At 49.3% G+C, this 22,487-nt stretch overlaps 1 protein-coding gene across 3 annotated transcripts in view; it reads right to left on the minus strand.

The window, feature by feature from the left end:
* HPF1 (histone PARylation factor 1) overlaps positions 1 to 22,487 on the minus strand; it is a 281,970-nt gene that overhangs the window by 167,449 nt on the left and 92,034 nt on the right. The gene's annotated exons all lie outside the window — the stretch shown is intronic.

The raw sequence follows: 22,487 nt of genomic DNA on the forward strand, positions 1-22,487 counted from the left end.
TTGGCATTCCCAGGGCTCGAGTGCTAAATAAATTCTGTGGGGGCGGGAGGGGGACTTTGAAGTATGCAGTTGAGTGTCACAGGCAGGAAGACATTCGCATATTTCATTTTAGGATGTCTTTCCCAACTCAAGTTCACACCACCAATAAGCATTCCCCAAGAGAACAAGTTTTCTTATATCGCTTGCTAAAAATAAAAATAAAAAAGGCAGGCACCTTTTATGCATGTGTAAGAAAACGTGTCCAGTACAGCAGAAGGTTAATATGAGTGTTGGATCGGCTCAGTGTCTTGTGGTCTCACTGCCAAGTTTCTTGCCTCACAGCCACGCGATCTGGGTTCGATTACAGGACACTACTGGCATAACGGGGGCCAGCGCCATCACATGTCCTGGGAGGGGGCCCCCAATAAAACATTTATAAACAAAATATTTCAAAAAGTTTTTTTTAATTCACTCTGCATTCATAAAGAAATTTCTGAACAGTAATTACAAAAATAAACTATTTATTTTGACGTTCGAGGGCCCCCGCCATTCCATGACATGGAAGCTTCTAGGCTGGAGGCATCCATGTCATGTGGTGGAGGGAGTCCTATGACTTCATAAAGAAAGGATTTCTGTTAAGGCCCGAACCATAACGGAAATCATTTCTTTATCCATTTCTTGTTGGAGAAATAGGGCTCCCCTCAACCCCATGAGGTGTGAGTGTATGGTGAAAGGGTGCACACTTAAATGTATAGGTGGCTGCCTGTGTGAGTGTATGTTAATGTTAAAAGTATATGTAGCGCGCACTGTCACCACCAGAGTGGTCCCCAGGTGCTCTGGTGGATCTGAAAAGGGAGGGACTGGGGTGGTTAGTGGGAATAGGAAAGTGAGAGTTTTGATGCCCTGTTGGCAGCTTCAGTTCGGTTTGTACGATTCACTGAGTTTAAGTGCGTTTTTTGGGTCGGTGCGACTTCCCAGTGTGCTGTTTTGCCTAGTTATGTTGTTTGTCTGTTGTTACAATGAGGTGAAGAATGTGCAGATTGCTGTGCAGAGAAGTGGTTGTGCAAGTTTTATGTATGAGAAGTGTATGCGGAAAGTTGAGGTTTTAGGAGTTGGGTTAGCAGGTTTTTTCTTACCTTTTTAACTTAGTGTTTCTGTGCTTAACAACTATGATTATCCTGTGTGTTTGGTGTTGTATTTTATCTGCCTTTTGGCACGCATGTTGAGGAGTGGCAGTTTCATCTGTGTTACTCTAATGATGTGTATCTGGCTGATGCAGGGATGTCCCCCTGCCATGGGTAGGCGATGTTTGGGTTTGAGGGTTCTGGTCACTCCCTGCCTGTCCCGTGGTGGGTCCTTACCTACACAGGTTTCCTCTGTGGACTAGCTTTATGTGGACATGGGTTGTTGGGGTGTCCTCCCCCCACCTTCAGGTTAGGGAAGATTATTTTTGGGGTCATGAGTTTCTCCTTGGGATACTGGTTTCCTGCTGGGTGTATGCTTCCTAGTCTTTCCCTTCTGGGTTCGGAGCAAAGACCCACGTTTATAGTAGTTTCCTGCATTCCAGATCTCTTGTGTTGCGTATGTTTTTTGATAGGTCATTGCAGGTTATTGCCGTCAGGTGAGAGAAAGATGATCCTCCACATGTTCTTTTATTGTATGGTTTTGGTTCAACGCCAATGTTGTTGCTCGATCAGAGTGGTCTTGTCGGATGGTAGACTTATTTTCTCAATTAGGAACTCTGTTCCTTGGCCATGGATTGTTCTGTGCGTTATGCATATCGTTTTGATCTTTATTCGCTGTTTTATTGGTAGCCAGTGTAGCATTTTCAATGCTGGGGTCATGTTTTTTTCTCTGTGGTAGTTTGAGCAGGAGTCTCGCCGGGGTGTTTTGGATGCGCTGAATTGTCTTAAAAGACATTCTGGCATTCCTAGGTATAGGCTGTTGGCGTAGTCTACTCTGGACATGAGTGCAATAATGGCGAGTGTTTTGTGGGTGAAGGAGGAAAGGTAGGATCAATTTTACTGCATGTAGGAGGAAGAAACATTTCTTGATTGTAGCGTTTCCTTGTGGCTCAAGTGCAAGTTTGTTGCCCATCAGGACTCCCAGGTTCTTTACTATCGTTGATGGAGTCGGCGCTGTTCATAGTTTCTTCGGCCCTGGGATGTAGTGATCGTTTTCTCTGCTTTTGGATATTATCATTATTTCTGTTTTGCCCGGGTTGAGTTTGAGGCGGTTAGTGTTCATCCAGCCATACAGTTCTTGTAGTCATTATTCCAGAATTGTGGTTCCTTCCTATGCATCTTGTAGAAGATCTGTGCGTCATAAGCGTAGTTGTAGCATGAGAGGCCTTTTTTTTTTTTAATGAGCTTGATTAGCGGTGTCAGGTATAGGTTGAAAAACAATGGGGATAAGGAGAATCCTTGTGGTACTCCACAGGTGGATTCCCTTGGAGTGGATTTGAAAGGTTTGATGCATATGGTTTCTGTTCCGTTTGTTAGGAAGGATTTAATCCATAGTAGGGCTAGGCCGGTGATTCCCATTTCTTCCAATCTCCTGATGAGGATGTCATGGTTGACTGTCAGAGATCCAGAGCGCTGTGCTTTTGTCTGAGTCTGCATTAGCCTTTAGACCGTCCCAGTTTGAGAGCAGTGCCATTTCCTTTCCTCTCATCGGTCTGAAGCCTACATGTGCTTGATCCAGCAGTAGGTGTTCTTCTATGAATTCTTGTGTTATTCTATAGACTTATGTTTCTAGTAGTTTTGCTGGGTACGGGATGTTCGAGATGGGTCGGTAGTTGGAGGTCCTCCACGTTTCCTGCTGTGTCCTTGAGGTGAGCCTTTATGTATGCCGATATGAATGATTTCGGTACTTTCCCTCTTGAAAGTGATTGGTTGAAAAGGTTTCTGTAGCATTCCATGGGTGTTCCTTGTGTGAGGATTGATTTGTGTATGTCTGGGGGCAGGGAGCCAGCTACACCTTTTCTCCCATTATCCAGAAATCTCAAATATAGGTGTTTTCCCATTGCATGCCATCTGCGAATCCTAGGCCTGCCCTCCACCCAGGAACACAGAGTAACCACTGAAAGCAAGTAACGATAGCCAGATCACTGCCCAAGTTAACTAGGAACCAGTCACCCACTGCGCAGCTCTCTTGCAACGTGTAGTATCCCGCCAGCGGCCTGCTTAGACCATCCATCCATAGTGGAAGACCAGAACCTAACCCACTAACTGGACAACCACCCATAGAGGGCATCCAGCCATCACATCGCAAGAGGATAAGAGTCAAAACTAACCACACAAGGCCCTACAGGCGGACTTCGCCCCTATAACCTCAATACCATAACCATCCTACTACCAAGGACCACAAAATGCCCCGACACAGAGTTGGACCCTGCCAAAGAGAATCGGAACAAGGAACAAACCAAACGGATCCTCACACTCGCCCTGCTCCAGTGGAAACCATCACGAATACAGAACGCAACCCAACAAACACTACAGCCAACAGAACAAACATGAGAAGAGAAAACGCCCTATATCTTACACCATACAGGTCCAGACACAAAGAACCAACTGGGACCCCGAAAAAAAGGACCCCAGAAGAGAAAGGTACGAAACAAAAGCCATCACTCCGTAAATCACAAAAACACAAGGGCTCCGCCAGCAACCCCATCAAAACATAGGACGATGAAGCATAATTCATCATCAGCCCAACCATCGATCAAACAGAACACCTCAATGACAAAGCAGACTCCCTGGATCACCAACCAATCTACGACAACACCACAGAAGCACTCCAACTAAACAACCGCAAGAAAAAAGGATTAAAAAAAACCAAACCTGCCACGTCAAAAAGATCCAGTGCAACCTAACCAATGCTAGATCAATGTCCAAGCATGCCACAGACATTTACGACCTCGCGTACGACAGAGGCATCGACATCTTATTCCTAACTGAAACATGGCTAGATGATGACAACTATAAAATGACACTCCATAACTGCCTCCCTGACACCTTCAAGTGCTCACAAGCAAACAGGAAAAACAAAAGAAGAGGACCAACGATAGCATACAAGGAACACCTGAAAAGTGAAACTGAAGAACCACTAAGTATCGAAAACTGCGAATCCCTAATCCTTTGCCTAACAGCAGACCCAAAAACAAACCTCAAATTCATCCTGGTATACAGATCACTGCCACACAATGCAACCTTCGTGGACACCTTCAGTGAAGTCATCACAAACAGATCCATAGAGCAGGAACACATGATAATCCTTGGAGACTTCAACATCTGGTTTAACAAAGAAACCGCTAACACACAAAAATCACTAGCCAAACAACTGAAGACAATGAAACTACATCAATTAGTCAAAGGAAAATTCACGCCGCAGGATATACACTAGATGCAATCTGCTAACAAAATCCTCATCACCAAGGCGCCACCAATACAGATACTCTGAAGTGACCATCTCATCATCCTCTTTGTGATCACGCTAGCCACATCAACAGCCAAACAACCCGACAAACCGCCAACTATCATGAAAAGAAACTAGAGGACCATCAAAAATAGCAAATTAGAACTACTTGAAATCAACAAACCACTGGCAATGACTCTGGATGATGTTGACCTTGATGGAAAAACAGATATACTGTACAAATGGATCACCAGAACAATAAACGAGATCTCCAAGGAAAAACCGTTCACCCCATTGCGCAAGAGAGCAACAGCAAAATGGTTTACCCCGCTACTCAGCACCATAATAAGAAAAAACAGGAAGCTTGAACTAGAAGGGAGGAAAAATAATGACCTGGTGAAGAAATTCCAATGACAAATCTACTTATACAAAATGGAAGTCCATAAGGCCAAAAAGAAAAACTACGACAACAGAATCACCAAAGCCACAAACACCCAAACAGAACGGTTTAAAATCATAAACGAAATGAGAAACCCCCTGGCTGCAACAACACACAGATACCTTCACTGAAATTATGCAGCGACCTTGCAGACCACTTTAAAAACAAAATCAGCACCATCCAACAGATCATACATAGCAGGCCAAGCAACTACAACATGCAACCTAACCAGCCATCCGAGGATCACCAGAATAATGTCTGAAGCTTCCCCCAAATATCAGCAGAGGCAGTCGTCAAGCTGGTAAGCAATAACAAAGCGGGCTCCCCCATGGATCCCCGCCCACCCCGACCCCTCCAGACATGCACAAATCAATTCTCACACAAGGAACATCCATGGAATACTACAGAAAACTTTTCAACCAATCACTTTCAACAGAGAAAGTACGAGATCATTCAAATCGGCATACACAAAGCCGCTCAACGACAGCAGGAAAAGTGGAGGACCTCTACAACTAGCGACCCATCTCAAACATCCCGTACCCAGCGAAACTACTCGAAACATACAACTATAGAATAACACAAGAATTCATAGAAGAACACCTACTGCTGGATCAAGCACAAGCAGGCTTCAGGCCGATGAGAGGAACGGAAATGGCACGATGTAAAGGCTAATGCAGACAAAAGCAGAGCTCCAATACTTCTGGATCTCTCTGCAGCATTGGACACAGTCAACCATGTCATCCTCATCGGGAGATTGGAAGAAATAGGAATCGCAGGCCTAGCCCTACTATGGATTAAATCCTTCCTAACAAACAGAACAGAAACCATATGCTTACAACCTTTAAAATCCACTCCAAGGGAATCCAGCTGTGGAGTACCACAAGGATCCTCCTTATCCCAATTGTTTTTCAACATATACCTGACGCCACTAATCATGCTCATTAAAAAACATGGCCTCACATGCTGTAACTACACTTAATGACACACAGATCGTCTACAAAATACAAAAGAAAGAACCAACACTGGACGACTGACTACAAGAACTCTACGGCTGGATGAACACTAACAGCCTCAAACTCAACCCGGCCAAAACAGAAATAATGATCATATCCAAAAACAGGGAAAACAATCACTACATCTCAGGGCCAACTGAACTAGGAACAGCACCAACTCCATCAACGATAGTAAAGAACCTCGGAGCCTTGATGGACAACAAACACTTGAGCCACACGTTAACGCTATAATCAAGAAATGTTTCTTCCTCCTACATGCAGTAAAATTGATCCTACCATTCCTCCTTCACCCACAAAACACTCATTGCACTCATGTCCAGAGTAGACTATGCCAACAGCCTATACCTCAGAATGCCAGAACATCTATTAAAGAAACGTCAGCGCATCCAAAACTCCCCAGCCAGACTCCTGCTCAAACTACCACAAAGAGAACACATTACCCCAGCGTTGAGAATGCTACACTGGCTACCAATAAAACAGCAAATAAAGTTCAAAATGATGTGCATAATGCACAGAACAATCCACGGCCAAGGAGCACAGTTCCTAAATGAGAAAATAACCATCTACCATCCGACAAGACCGCTCAGATCCAGCAAAGACATTGGCGTAGAACCAAAACCATACATTAAAAGAAAATGTGGAGGATCATCCTTCTCTCACCTGGTAGCAATAATCTGAAATGACCGATCAAAAAGCATATGCAACAAAAGGGACGACCTGGAATTCAGAAAACTACTCAAAACGTGGCCCTTTGCTCCGAAACCAGAAGTAAACGTCTAGGAAGTATATACCCAGCGAGAAACAAGAATCCAAGGAGTAACTCATGACCCCTAAAATAATCTTCCCTAACCGGAAGGGGGTTAGGGGGAGGAGACCCAAACAACCCATGTCCACATACAGATAGTCCACAGAGGAAACCTAGGTAGGTAAGGACCCCCCAAAGGACAGGCGGGGAGTGACCAGAACCCTCCAACCCAAACATCACCAACCCAGGGTGGGGGAAACACGCCTGCATCAGCCAAATACACATACCATTAGAGTAACAGAGGAAATTGCCACTCCTCAACATGCGTGCCAACTAGCCGGACAAAATACAACGAACACACAGGATAATTGATGTTGAGCGCAGAAACGCAAAGTTAAAAAGGTAATCCGCACATTCACCACACTGCAACAGGCAAACATAAACCGGCACAACAGCACACTGGGAATTCGCACCGACACAAAACCGCACTTAAGCTCAGCGAATGGTGCAAACCGAACCGAAGCTGCAAACAGACATCAAAACTCACTTTCCTATTCCAAAACTCTCACCTTCCTATTCCCACTACACCCTACTAACCACCCCACTCCCGATGCCCTTTTCAGATGCGCCAGAGCACCTGGAGACCACGCCAGTGGTGCCAGTGCGCGGTGCATATACCTTTAACATTAGCATTCACTCACACAGGCAGCCACCTATACATTTAAGTGCGCACCCTTTCACCATACACTCACACACGTCGTGGAGTTGAGGAGAGCCCTATATCTTCAAAAAGAAATGGTTTCTTTTTGAAGTCACTCGGACTTCATAAAGAAAAACAAAGGTAGGCCAAAACTCCTGCAACATGCCAGCGTAACAGCGTGCTACGCGCCTTGTCTGATGTGTGCGCCTCACATTGGTTACCCAGCCCAAGTCTCTTCCTTCCCCTCACTCCGGCCAGGGTACACAGTCCCACCATCTCCCTCTAAGCCAAATGCCTTGGAGGTTCCACTCGCCTGTACAAACATGGTGCGTAACAGCACAAAGGAACACATTCTAACCTCACCAGGTTGAAGTTTGGCTCTAGCTTGCTATGCAGCCCTCACATACCCACAGCTGCGCCTGTTACTACAGCCCACCTTTAGTCACTCACAATCTAAAGAAACACAAACGACCACATCCGCACCTTGCATGGTGCCAGGTGCTGCAAGGATACCCTACATCCGACCACGCCTTCAAAAGCACATGCAAGGCTGCCACGCAGCACATCCAACACCTCTCAGATCCCCTAGATTTAGACCCAGCACTAAGAACACCCAAGTCAGCCAGGTCTGCTAGCATCACTGCAACCTCTACTTTTGTCCTATGCCCACCCCCAGAATGGCTCAAAAACTACAGCTTGCACAGGCTCTCCACCCTTACCAGAATCTCTCCCCCCTACAACCTAGGCTCGGAATGCTAACCCCAGTCTCTGCACCACAACCATTACCTTGCCTGTCACAACAGCATATCCAAACTCAAAGACACCACCACTCACGCCAAAGCCAACGGCCCACCAGCACCACCACCCCTCAAAAAATGTATCTTTCTAAACTGCTAGATCCCTGGTGGCCCATGCGCCCGACAGCCTGAACCTCATTACCATGTGCAAGCCATACATTTTAGCCATTCCGGAACCTTGGCTGACCCCTGAGAGCTGGCCCCACGCTCTCCATTGCTGTCCCGACAGGATCCGCCATCCTACATTGCGACAGGACAAGTAAAAAAGGTGGAGTAGTCTTCATCTACAAGGATAGTCTCATTCGGCCACGTCAGCACCACCCAATTCCCCAACTACACATCCATCTCTGCGAAACTCAACTGTTCACCCAACGAAACTATCAACTTTCACCACATCCATCGCCCGCCAGGCCCAATTCTAACTTTTCAAAGACTACCTCACCCAACTCATCCACTAACCTCAAGTCCACTACCTAGCTCATCATCCTGGGGGACTTCAAACTTGGATATAACGATCTGGCCAACACAGAAGCCTCAGCCCTGACCAAATCCACCTCAGGCTGTGCCCAATGCATCCTCAACTCTACGCATGCCCATAAACACATTTTGACTGGCTGCTGGATCATTGTTGTAACATTCATCCAGTCAAATGCCCCTTGCCTATGGACAGATGACCACATAATCACTTACTTCATTCCTATCCCGAGTAAACATTTTATAACATATACCAACTCTGCCCCCCCCCCTCCTAGTACCCTTATTCTCACACAATTCCTGCAACCTCACTAGTGAGAACATTCTCCCTTTGCTCAGCCATCCCACACCCACAGTCCAGAACGCCGCCTTCTTGGTGGATCACTACAATACAGTCTTAAGTAATGCAGTCAATTCCCTTGCCCCTTCCCCCTCCCCCTTCAACGCCTGCAAAGCCAAAAATGCCGAACACCACAATACGTGGTTCATCATCTACTTCTTTGCAATACACACAGAAAAAAGGGTCGACGAAGCCGCTTGGCAACAGGACCCTACCACCAGAAACAAAAGCATTCTTGTCAAACATTTCCTTAAAATTACAAGCAAAGCTTTCACACAGCCAAAGCCACCACCTACAACAGGGTCGCCAACACTATGTCCAGTGCACGAGAAGGAACAAGTTACTTACCTGTAAATACTGTTTTCCAGCATGGGTCTGGCATGAATTCACATGCTCGTGAATATTCCCCGTCAGGCTGGGAATCCTCAGTAAAAGAAAACAGTTTTGCTTTCACTTACAAAACTGTATTTCTCCCATAAGCCAATCGCTGTCCTCTGGGTCATACTGGCCCCAGCCAATGACAGCCCTATCCCTAAACTCCTCCTATGGCAGCCATCTTCAGAGTTGGTATGCACATAAAGTGGCAGCATGACCAAGAAGAGCTGCAGAGGGGAAGGAGGGAGGGTTCGCATGTGAGACCCATGCTGGAGAAAAATAGTTACAGGTAAGCAACTTGTTCCTTCTCCAGCATGGGGTCTGGCATAGATTCACATGCTCCTGAATAATGAATACACAGCGGTACAACATTACACAACCACAGGAGGTGGACAAGGCTCGACAGAAGCAATACACTCTTACCTCTGAAACAGACTCACCTCAAGCGAACAGGTTGCGTAGCACTGCTTAGCCGACTCTGGACTCCTCCCTACAATCCCTGTCGACGCAGTAGAACTTTGTGAAGGTGTGCGTGGACCTCCACGTAGCAGCCCTGCAGATGTCCAGCAGGGGCACACCGGCCAGGAACACGGTTGTCGCAGCGATCGCTCTGGTGGGATGGGCTCTCGGACGGCCGGGCAGCGATTGGGTTAACCAACCGATGACAGTGCATGATGCAGCCGGAGCGCCACCCTGAGATAGAAGCCTTGGACAAAGCCTTCCCCATGGCTCACAGGACAAAGGTCACGAACAGCTGTGAAGTTTTTAGAAAACGTGCGTGCCACGTAGAACTTCAGGGCACGATCAACGTCCAGTGAGTGCAAAGCTCTCTCAGCAAACAAAGGTTTTGGGAAAAAGAAACAGGCAATGGAATTCTGAGAACCTTCGGCATGAAGGAGGGGTGCGTATGCAGCACCGCCCTCGATTTGTGGAAAGTAAGGTATGGCCGTTTGCAGGACAGGGCCTGTATCTTACCTAACCTCCTGGCAGAGGTGATGGCCACGAGGAAGGCCCATTTTCCATGTTCACTTCCCACGCCGCGGTAGGAGCCTTCACCGGCGGGAAAGATCCAAAAAGTCCCTTGAGGAACTCCTTGACTAGTCGATGAGACCAAAGTAAAGATCATCCTAGATACCTGGCGTAGCGGGAGATAGCCGCCAGATGTACCTTGATAGAGGCGTGTGCTAGACAGGCCTTTGCTAGCAAGTACTGAAGAATCTGCAGGGCTGTGACCCTCAGAGGAGGTAATCTGCTGTGACCGGCACCACGTAGCGAAACGCTTCCACTTGTGACCACAGCAGCACTTCAGAGTAGATGATGCCCTGGCCTTTACGAGTACCTCCCTGCAGTCCGCCGGCAACTCATCCTGCAAACTCTAGTGCTGCAGGAGCCAAGCTCTCAGGTTGAGCGATCCTGGTTCATGATGCAGGATTGCGCCGCCTTCTCTGGAGAGAAGATCCGGGATAACCGGTAACTTGAGCGCCCGTGAAGCCAACATGCTGAGATGGTCCGGTTACCAATCTGCCTCGGCCATGCTGGGGCGAGGAGTAACATCCTGCACTGACATGGTCTGAGTGTGTTGATTCGTAACGGGAGAAGCAACGGAGGAAATGCGTACAGGAACATCCTGCCCACGGGAAGGAGAACGCATCCCCCAGGCTCCTCGGTTGAAGGAATCTGCTGGCGAACTTCTGGCATTTGGAGTTCGCCGCCGCCACAAATGGGTCGATCTGGGGCCTGGCCCACTTGGCCAAGATGTGGTCAACTTGGTTCTGCTGAAGTTCCCACTCGTGGCAGGTTCTGAAACCCAGTGCCACAGGCGACGTTAAGAGCGGACGCTCCACCACCTTATCGCCCGACGGAACTTGTCGTCCAGAGTGATCTTGTCTGCAAAGTTTCCAGACACCTGCACCCAGCGAGCATCCAGGAACGCCTGAAGAGGTTACATCTGCAACCTGGAGAGCCGGATGAGGTAGATGCAGGATGACATCATGCCGAGCGACGACATGATGGTCTGCACCGTGGCAGTCTTCATCGACGGCAGCTGCTGAACCTTCCCCTGATGTAACGCTCACCTGGTTCCCACGGGGGCGCTGGTCTAGTCTGGATTGCTGTGGCCTCTTCTAGCGTGATGCGCAGGACCCGGAACACCGATTGGACAGGACCTCCAAATCGTGCTTGCCTGGCCCGTAGGAATATCCTTCTGCAGATGAGAAAGGGGTTAACAGTCTGCAGAATAGTGTGCTAGCTCCCCCCTTTCCCCCCTTCGTTCCTCTCCAACTTCCTCCAAACCCCGGTTTAAGCTCACCTTATGTTTGGAAGGATGAACTCTCCATCCTGCTTCTGGTGCAGGGGCGCGCGTTCGTCCAGTTACTTCACTGGTTTTCAGAATGGCGCTGGCAAAATACACTTGACTTTCCTGAGCGATGCGCCGTAAGTATGAAAGATCAAAGTTCAAGTGAGGCCCCCTTTATGTTGTCTTTCTAACCTGTGATCTGTCCTTTATTTCAGGTGCAGAATGAAGGCGATGCGTCGAGGGGTTACACTGCCGAGGTGAGTAGTGATGAGGGAGATCCCTCTAAATGTCCTCATCATTCCCCAGAAATGTCTCTTGTCCTTTCCCCATAGGGGCCGGGGTACGGTACCTGCCAACGGGGCGGCGCCGACCCGAAATGTGGAAGAAAAGCCGGTAAGTATTATGGCTGTTAATCAGGCTTTCCTTGTGTGTTCCTTCTGCTCACCTTTTGTTTCTTCCTCTCTCCCCTAGGTGCAGAGATGTGGCGTCCGATGCTGACAGCCGCGATGGAGCCGGGAGATGTCTCGAGGACAGTGAAGCGTGGCGCTGCAGCGAGCAACGCAATGCTTTTAAATGGAAGTCTTTCTTCAGGGATGCTGGCGAGAAGATTCCGGATGCAGGTAAGAAGTTTGAAATAGTCCTTGGTTTTCACCTTTCTCTTCTCTTCCTTCCTTGCAGGCTTCCAGGTTCGAGGCGGGCGTGGCTGGAGTCCAGGAGCAGACACGGTGAGCGTTAAGCTGCAGGAAGCAGAACAACGCGAAGCATGAGCTGCTGTCTGGGCGTGGCTTAAATAGCCTCCAAAGAAGTCCCAGGTATGTATCCTTCCCCAACTAGGTATGTATCCTTCCCTGGCCACGCCCGAGTGAAAAAATAGTCCCTATGGAAAAATAGTCCCCTTCAGGTCTCAGGGAGGCCTGAAGCATGCAGCATGGTCTGCATCAGGTAAGTGCACAAAACACCTTCCTTTATGAGCCTGGCGCCTATGGCGCCAGGACTGAGTCCAAAGAGCCCCTATAAGGGGCCGCTGGGCTTTTACCCGAGGGCATGATGCCTGCTTCCGGGGGTGCTGGGCCTGGCCTGGTGCTCCGGGGGTAGGCATGACACCTGAATGGCCGCTACCCTCTCTTCCAAGGGCGATTCTAGGCAGGGCACTATCGAGCCAGTCTCTCAGGAACAGCACGTTCTGTGATGGTGTCAAGCAGGACTTTGGATAATTGATGGAGAATCCTAGATCTGTCAGCAGCTTGACGGCAGCCTGTGTGTATCCGACAGCACGGATGAGCCAGTCGTCAAGGTACAGGTATACATGAATCCCCTGTAGACGCAAATGAGCTGTCACCGGTGCCAGGCACTTCGTGAACACTCTGGGGGCTGACTTTAATCCAAAGGGTAGGGCCTTGAATTGGTAGTGCTGTCCCTGTACTACGAAGCGTAGAAACTTGCTGCGTTTCCCGTGAATGGGAACGTGGAAGTAAGCGTTCTCCAGGTCCAGCAACGTCAAGAAATCCCTGCTTTGAAATTGGCCGAGCACGTGCTGCAACGTGACCATCCTGAACATTTGAGAATTAAGGTACTTGTTTAGACGTCGCAGGTCTAGAATGGACCTCCAGACCCCAGTCTTCGTCCTTACCAAGAAGTATCTGGAGTAGACTCCAGAGCCCCGGAGTCTCTAGGGAACCAGCTATCGCCCCTTTTCGCAGCATGGCCCGTACTTCCTCCAAGAGCTGAGGGACCTGCTGCTCCTAACGGGCCACCAGTGGGATCCGTGGACACCTGTGCTGAAATTCCAGGGTATGTCCTTGGGCGAGAGCGTCCAGCACCCATATGTCAGTCGTGATCTTTTCCCACTCGCTGACGAACTAAGTCAGCCGGCCGCCCACTGGGGTGCAAGGGTGGGGGCCCGATGCCTTTGACTGTTCAGGCTTGCTTCGGCGTAGGCGTCCTGCCTTGCCGGTGACTACGCTGACCTCTTCCGTAGGCCTGGGAACGGTCTTGGTGGGCTTTCTGGGTCATGGATCTGGACAGCTGAAGGTACAAGGAGGAGAAACCTTTCCACAACCTGCCCGACTTTCCTCTGGAAAAACGAAAGGAAGACCAGTGCTGTTGGAGGGTGCCCAGGGCAAAGGCCGTCTCCGTATTCGCCTTGGTGGCCTGTAAAGACTTGTCGACGGCCTTCCCGAAAAAGTTATCCCCATCGAAAGGCATGTCCAGTACCTTAGTTTGTACCTCCTGATGGAAATTCGTGGCCTACATCCATCTTTGGCGATGAAGGCAGACACTGTTCCCCATCTGGCGGAACCCTGTGTCAGCAACGTCCAGTGCCAATGTGATGGCGCGTACTGACACCATCTCTCCCTCCTGGAAGAGGGCTATCACCTCCATCCTCCCGTCATCGGGGAGGAACTCCAGAATAGGCCCCAGATTGTACCACAGCTCCCTGTAGTACCCGGCTAGGATCGCCAGTGCATTGGCCGCTTTGATGGTGGATGCTGCGGTTAGATTGCCTTCCTCCCCATAGCATCCAACTTCTTGCCCTCGCTGTCCGGAAGGACGGAAGACGATGGGTTAGATGACCACTTCCTCGCCACCGGCAAAACCACTGAATCCGGTGATGGTTGCGACCTCAGACACTTGGGTACGGATTCCGGTACCCAGTACTTCTTCTCCAGCCACTCTCCCTTGGCTGGAGCTGTTCAAGGGTTCTCCAAGAGGGCCAGGCCCTCCTCCCACATGTTGTCAGGGAGGGGTACTGCCAAAATGGTCTTCCTTGTGGGCTCGCCCCTCTGGTACAGGAAACCCTCCTTCCTGGTCTCCTCGGGCACGAGCTGGAACAGCTCTGAGGCTTTGGCGATCATAGAATAGAACGATCCCACCTCGTCTGGTGGGGATGCTCTAGGCTGCGGGGACCCGCTGCCCTCAGACCAGATAGTCATCCGTCGTCACGGCCCTATCCGTCCCTGTGCCCAGGTATGCTGGGGGAGAAGGAACCCAACGTGGGTGTGGAGGCTGACAAGGGGGTGTCAGATGGTGCTTGCTTTTCTTCGTAGGCGGTTGATCAGGGACCTGGGGGACTGTTGGAACAGGCCCCTGTGGCAGCCCCTTCCTGATCTCCGACACCAAGGTATGGAGGGTTGATCGGATGTCCAGAGACACATCCCTTGGCGGAACTGGTGTGATCGAATACGGGCCCTGCAGCCTCGTCGCCGTTCTCGTGGACCATGTCCAGGGACTCCATATCCTCGCCCTCCGTGGACAAAGTTTCCCGGCCTTGGACTGATCTGGTACCTCCTCGCGCCCCCACCCCTTTTCCCATCCGGAGGGGCTAGTAACAGGTTCTGAAGGGGTATCCCCTTCTCCAGAGTGCTTGTAGACCTTATCAAAGTCATCAACGCGGCTTCTCGCCTTGGAGAGAGGGATACCTTCTGCGCTGTGGGGGTAACCCTCTCAGGGCCAGCCCCTTTAGCTTTCGAAAAAGCAGCCGCCACCAGCTCTATTGTCGACAAAGGCTTTTCTTGTGCCACCTGGGCCTTCTTGGGCAGTTCAGCCTTCTCCGTCCGTGGCTTCTCGTGTTTCTCCCGCAGCTTAGCTGGGTTGGACGACTTCCTCTTCGTGGAGGAGCTCCATTGCCGGCGGCAATAGAGGCAGAGGGTGATGTCGATCACACCCTGCCTGCCATGGGCCCCGCTTCCACAGCGACCCAGATTTGTGATGCTTGGCCTTATCTTGGGCCCCACGGATGTGGCGCCCTCACAGGACTTAGAAACCTGCTCCTCGGACCGACCGGCCTTGGGTGAGGCATGTCCCTGCTCGGGGCAGAGGTGCCTTGGCGTTCAACCACGCCAACTGTCTACTCTGCCTGTCCTTTGTCGTCTTCTTGGAGAATCTGCAGCAAATCTCACAACCCTCTTCCTTGTGGTCCGGTTGCAGGCAGTAGAGCGATTGTAGGCGTTTGTCCTCCACAAACACGTTCCGGAGCCCGCACTTGGTACAGAGCTTGAAGAGGGGTTTTCCTTCTTTCTTCTCCTCCATCATGGTCAGAGGGCATGAAATGGGCTCGATGGCCTTTAAGAAACGTTGACGATTTTCGCCCTTTAGGGGGTGCTGAACTTCACAGACAACAGATCCCTGCTGACGGCAGATGGAGAAGAGCACAAAATGGACCCTTTTCCAGCTAAAAATACCCCACAAACAACCTAGAAGTAGCTCGTAGAGCAAAACGCGAGGACAGTTATTTGTTTATGGGAGAAATACAGTTTTGTAAGTGAAACTTTTTCTTTTACCAAGGATTCCCAGCCTGACGACATGAGCATGTGAATCCATGCCAGACCCCATGCTGGAGAATTATTTGTAATCCTTTGCGAAATAGATATTGCCATTGCTGCTCCATCTCTAGTGGTAAAAGACAATAATTGTGTGGCAACATCCAAGATACTGTCACAGGTAAAAACCGCAGCTTCAAATTAAAATCATCACCAAGCGCTCCCACACAACAGTGGCTGATCTATTGCCTCCTTCACCCTCTTCAAACCCATCTCAATCCCTGACCTGGCCACCATAATCAAGGGTCTCAATTCATCCCGATGCAAAGGTGACATCTGCCTAGCATCCTTCGTAAAAGACTGCGCCGAAACTCTGCTTTCTCGAATCGCAGCAATCACCAACTTCTTTGCTTCTTGCTCTGTCCCTACCGCCCTTTAATGAATCTTGTATCTCCCAGTGATAAAAAAAAAAACAACATCTTTAGACCCAACGTTCCCAACCATCGGCCCATTACTACCACCCCCCCTCCTGAAAATTGACAGCGTGGCCCATCTCCAAATTATAGACTTCCCCGAAACCTACCACATCCTAGGGGCCGAGAATCTGGTTTCCACCCCAGATATGGAACTGAACTGGCCCTTCTAGACCTGAAAAACCAATTGGATGATGCAATTGATACCGGAACGCTCTTCCTTCTCCTACTTGACCTTTCGGCAGCCTTCGACCTTGTCGACGATCAGACACTTTGCCACCACGTCACGTCCTCTGCGTAGATCTCACCTGATGCCACCAAATGGATCTCGTCCTTCCGATTTGTCAGAACAATAGTCTTTGCAGAGAACACAGTGGCTGCCCTCACATCCATCTCCTGTGGTGCACCCGAAGGCTCCTGTGCCTCGCCCACCCTCCACAAAGCCCTTATTCTACCTCCTCGACTCACTCTGCAGATCATATACAAACTATGCCGATAACACACAAACCCTCATCCCCCTGTCTGGCGAACACTCAAGGCACCATCAAGGTAAACACCACTTACGAAATCATGGATGGCCCTGCATAGCCTTTGCTTGAATGATGAAAACAGAGCTGCTTCTCCGCCTTGCCAAACTAGACTCATTCAAATCTTTCATCATTTATGGCCACAAAATCCTGGGTTGCCTCAGTGGTGAAAATATTGTGTGTCAACTTGGATGTCACCCTTAACATGTCACGGCAGACCAACCACATCGTCTCAACCTCCGAGTCCGCCACAAAGCGCATCTATGCTAGTAGACCATTCCCTTACATGGAAATTCACCTCTGTCGCCCGAGTACTCATTGGATCCAAGTTGGACTATTTTAATTCACTATGTGGCACCTCAAAAAGAAATGTGAAACTTCAAGCCACACAAAACAATGCCCTACAGACAGTTCTGGACTTTAGTACATACGCCCATATCTCTGAACCCAGGAGAACTGTTCACTGGCTCCCGATCAGAGAAAATTTAAGACTGCCCCATCACCCACCAATGCTTATCCAACCATGCACCGATATACCTCACACAGAAGCTTAAATGACAAGCTCCCATGAGGTCCCAACGATCGGCATACAAACATTGCCTGACTATACCAAGATACAAATCGTAAAAGCGCAGGAGGCTCCAGCTTCCCAGTCTGCATAGCCAGCCTTTGGAACAACCTCCCCACGCTTTTGTGGGCCATCCATCCAACCTACTGTTCAGAATGAAAATAAAAACACAGCTCATCAGCTAACTCGCACTTTTTTTTCCCCTCTGCATTGAGCTTATGCATGTAACTAGCGCCTAGATACCCACAGGTTTTGCGCGCTGCTATTCATGTATAAATAAAGACAAATTTGAATTGTTCACCACAACATTAAAAGCCAAATTGACAGTATTTGTAGGGTGGATGGAGTACATTTGAGCAATGAGTAGAATAGTTTATTTTTAGGAATATATACTTGTTAAGTAACAAGCTGATTTACTTTTGTGTTTGTTTTTTGTTCATAAATTGTCATGCATTTCCTTCCTTTAGTGTGAGCATTTGCTTGATGTTGGAATGTGTATTTCATAGCTTTAGTGTATGGTTGTAATGTGTATGCTGGTCATAATAATGCTGGCTGCATATTGTTGCTTGAATTATGCATTTACTTGCTCGAGTGCGTTTGTAATGTGCACGCAGTGGGGGCGAGTGCATATACTGGGTAGAGTTATAGGTGGCGTGGTTGCTGGGCATATGGTTGCGTGTATTTTAACTTCTTTCGTTTTTTTGGGTGAAAAACATGGATGCCATTGAGCATACGTCATAAATAGATGCATTTAAAATCGTTAATCTCTCTAAATTGGTCAAGTTTATTTTCACTATCGTTTTTTCAGTACACCAATTTCAGCTAACATCTAGGTGCCTGCAAAACATTAAGAAAATCGAAGCGCTTCGTCGATGAGGAGGACGTGCAAGACTCTTCTCCTTATCAGCCGCCGATGACTTGTGCGACAGCGTCACAGACTTCTCCAGCCTGGAACTCACAGACTTCGACTTTTCAACCCTGGGAGCCTTGTCTTGAGAGGGACCCGACCCCTTTACTCTGATGCACCGACCTGGTGCCAGACTCCCCCCCGCCGTGCCCCACCTCTGACGCAGGCCCCACCGTGCGCTGCTTCTTAAAGGGGTTCTGTCGACCGTGCCCCCGGGAGCAAAGACACCTTCTCCGCCGTAGTAGAGGACCTGCCCCCGCAGGGCGAACCAACCTCCGAACCCGGGTAAGTCACCCTCATCCAGCCAGCAGATCAACCACCTATTGCGGTCCTTCAGTGTCTTTTGCGAGAAGCCTCGACAAACCTCACAGTGGTCTGCCGAATGATCAGTCCGCATGCCCATCCCCGTCGTAGACGCTCTTCAGGCCGCAGGTCACACATGGCCTAAACAGCAATTTCTTCGGACCCACAGATTACATATTGGGCCTAGAAAGAAACAACCAGCGAAAGCACGTGTAGAACACAGAGCAATTTCTCACGAGAGAAAAACAAGGTGATCCCAACAGTTTGGAGACGGTTGAAATCTGAAGGGACGCCGCAGAGGCCGGGCTATTTATAATAGACGCCCTATTGGTGCAGCCAAAGGCAACCAAAAAGGACATTGATAGGACACCAAGTGTCGATATTTTCCATAGGAAATCGCTATGTTAAAGTTACTGAGGTTTCTCAGCCTGACAGGAAATATTCACAGCATGTGAATCCATGAAAGATCCAATGCTGGCGAAAGATACATTTTAAATCGTTACTCTCTAAATTGGGCAAGTCTATTTTCACAATTGTTTTTCAGTGCACCAATTTCAGCTAACCTCTAGGTGCCTGCAAAACATTAAGAAAGGGAAGAAAAAAATAATTAAAAAAAATAGAAGCATCCAGCTGAGATATTTGGGCTGAATTATCGGTTTTCCATATGAAAAAACCCCATGTGAAAAGCTGTTCACAATGTGATCAGTTATCTTTGTAGTGGGGGCGTTGCTAAGTAGCCATGTGAGAGGTCGGGTCGCTCCGGAGCTCCTGCGGATCCGCAATCATTCTGAGAATGCCCGCCCGATAGAAATACAGTATACATCACCCAAATAGAGCTCGAGCTGTGTGAAGGTCAGCTGCATGCAGCGGCCCACATTGGAGCCAAGACTGAGCAGCTGAAAAAGATCTGCGAGAAACCAGCGGCGGGTCCCGGACGAATGTCCAGTCAAAACGGCTGGCCAGCAGAACAAAAGATCTGGACAGGACGGACTTCGGAAGAGCGATGCAACGAGCTTGAGCGCATATAACACCAGAATAAGAGCGAGGGGGGCCCCTTCACATACAATAAGTAAGCAGCTGAGGAAATCATGGCCGGAGGGCAATGAGCGCCAGTGCCCACTACTTGCCACACAGAAGCCCGAACTTAGATAAGGGAGGGACACGGACGGAAGCACCGGGTGAAAAGGAGAGTAACTTTGCGCATCATCCGCACCGTACGAGACATTGAAAATGTGCAGAGTGGGCACGGAAGCCACATCAATTCAGAGGAGCCGGTAGCAATGGCAGACTGAGGAAGGGACGGCCTCGCAGCCTGTGCGATTAGTGGAAGATACATTACTAATCCCCCGGACTAGCAACAAAGCGAGCTAGGTAAATAAGACGCCCAAAACAAAAAGGGTAATGCATGAGGAGGCCCGCTGAATAATATGGAGGAATAGCAGATTGAGCACCAACACCGCACAATTGGTATAGAAAGACGCGAGAAATGGCCACCCCGCACGGCTGAGAACACATTGCCAAGGAGGGTAACGTGCAGGGGCCCGAGAGAGCAGTGCGTGCTCCTGAAAGGCTGATGGGAACTACCCTAAGCAAGACAGTGACAGTACCCCACACCGGTGGATGAGCGCTACCGGACAGAATAGGGGAAGCGTACTAAGCACTAACAGGAGGAACCAAAGCCTGCAACAAATAAATGGCAAGAGCCTCACGGACAGACACCCCACAGCACACGAGTGGGCAATAATCAGCAGTCAAGGAAGGAAAACCCCCCCCGGAGTAAGGAGGCGTAAGGGGCTGTATTAAAGCCTTAGAGAGGCGGTTATTGACTTGCAATCCTTAAAGGAATAGAGAAAAGAGATAACCCCATCACCAGGAACCATCATCCAACCACTATACATCAAAGGAGCATTGTAAATTGGAGACGCGCCCCACCCTCCGTAAACACTGCAGGCAGCCCCCAAGCAGACCCAAGCACTGAGAGAGCAGGCGCCAGCTGGAGATCCAGATGGTTTGATCCGAACCACCCTGAATTGAGACATCTGGCGACACCGTGATGGCATCTAGGCTTCCCAAGACAAAAGGGAAGCAGTCAACAATGGAGGAATTCACAAAGACGCCACAGTCAACGGAGGGTGCCAGAAGTAAGGAGAGGAGCCTACAAATGGACACAACAGCGGCACACAACGACCAGCAGATTCTGGAGGCGATTGCGGACCTGAAAGTGGCATGGGAAACAAAACTGGAGGCAGCCATGACTGAGCTCAAAACGTCATTAGAATTTAAAATTGATGCAATGCAAGTGAATGTTAACTTACTAAGACAAGACGTAAGAATAGCGGAACGCACATGCGAGCTGGAAAAAAGTAAAATCAAACCGCTGCCTGCACGGCAAATGCCTAGGAAGTCCACACTCTGCGACTACAAGTGAGCAACCTGGAAAACAGGGCAGAGGAAGCCGCAGGGCGTGCTGAAAGAAATAACCAACACATTGCAGGGCTTCCAGAAGGGGAGGAATGTCCAAACCCTACGGACTACATCGAGACCATGTTGCTACAAGAAATCGAGGGGGGGGAGCACTCGCCCAAGGATTCGCAGTAGAGAGCGCACACAGCCCTGACAAGGAAGCCACCACCAGGAGAAACCCCCCCCCCCACCCCCCGGACCTCCTCCTCACCCAGAGACCGATTATTGCAAAAATATTGAACTATCGGGTCAGGGAGAAAATCCTGGAAGACTTCCAAAAAGGGGACACAATAGAAAGGGCATCCACGTCTATTACGGCGTACCCGAACTATACACTCCAGGTACAGAGACGTCGACTAAACTACGGAATGGTCAAGAGGAGACCGCACGAGGCGGGATACCGATACATGCGGATGTATCTGGCGAAACTGAAAGTATGCCACAGGAACAGGGCCTGTTTCTGTGAGACTCCACAGGATGCGACCGAGTGGTTGGACGCACAGAACTGTCTGGCAGGGACAGACGGCTGAAGGGAGAGCAAAACAGACAAGTGAAGCAGGGATTCCTGAGGCCAAGGTGCTGTATAAACTGACACTGGGACTTGAATATAGAACTGGGAATATGTATGTGGAAAATGTTCTATGGTCGAAACTGGAGAATACAGGCGGGCAGAGCATAAAGCAGTATAATTGCGAAAGAGACAGAGGACCCACACTCATACCCCATTAGATAGTTTAGTTGGGTTGCCTAGGGCAGTAACCCCCTGCAGAGTTACGAGTACCGGCGAAGCCAAGAAAAGACTAAATGCAGGATAGCCTGAGATCCAGGGATGGAGCTGGGCAACAGTTGGGGACAGGAGGGAGGGCGGGCAGGAGGGGAGTTGGGGGGGGGGCGGGGGAGGTTTGCAGTGGTATTAGGGAACGAGTCTACACTCTCGCGCTACTGCGCATGGAACGGAAGACAAGGTGAGGACAGAGGCGGGACTGGGTATGGATGAAATATGGGAGACCTTAAAATAACAACCTGGAATGTCAGGGGGCTCAATAGTTATCTGAAGAGGAATAAGATCATGATGTACCTAAGGAGGAAGAGAATAGATATCGCCCTACTACAACACACCTCACGAATGAAAAGCAGGATGTGATAAGTAAGAAATGGAAGGGGACCAGTTACTACAGTCCACGGTGGAGTCAGATGGGAGGATGGTGGCGATACGGGGACCAATAGAAAATAGAGAGTTGTGTATCATCAACATAAATAGATATAAAGGGATTCCGCGAGAAAACCTACCGGTATTACAAATACCTTGGGAGACTAGAACCTTCAGATACCTAGGGATTGATGTCTATCATACGGTGGAGCCTGAATATAAACACAGAAAGCAGTGACAAACATTGAGAATAGCATGAGATTCTG

Source organism: Ambystoma mexicanum, chromosome 6q (genome assembly GCF_040938575.1).
Source record: "Ambystoma mexicanum isolate Mex_15411 chromosome 6q, UKY_AmexF1_1, whole genome shotgun sequence".
NCBI classification, from domain to species: domain Eukaryota; kingdom Metazoa; phylum Chordata; class Amphibia; order Caudata; family Ambystomatidae; genus Ambystoma; species Ambystoma mexicanum.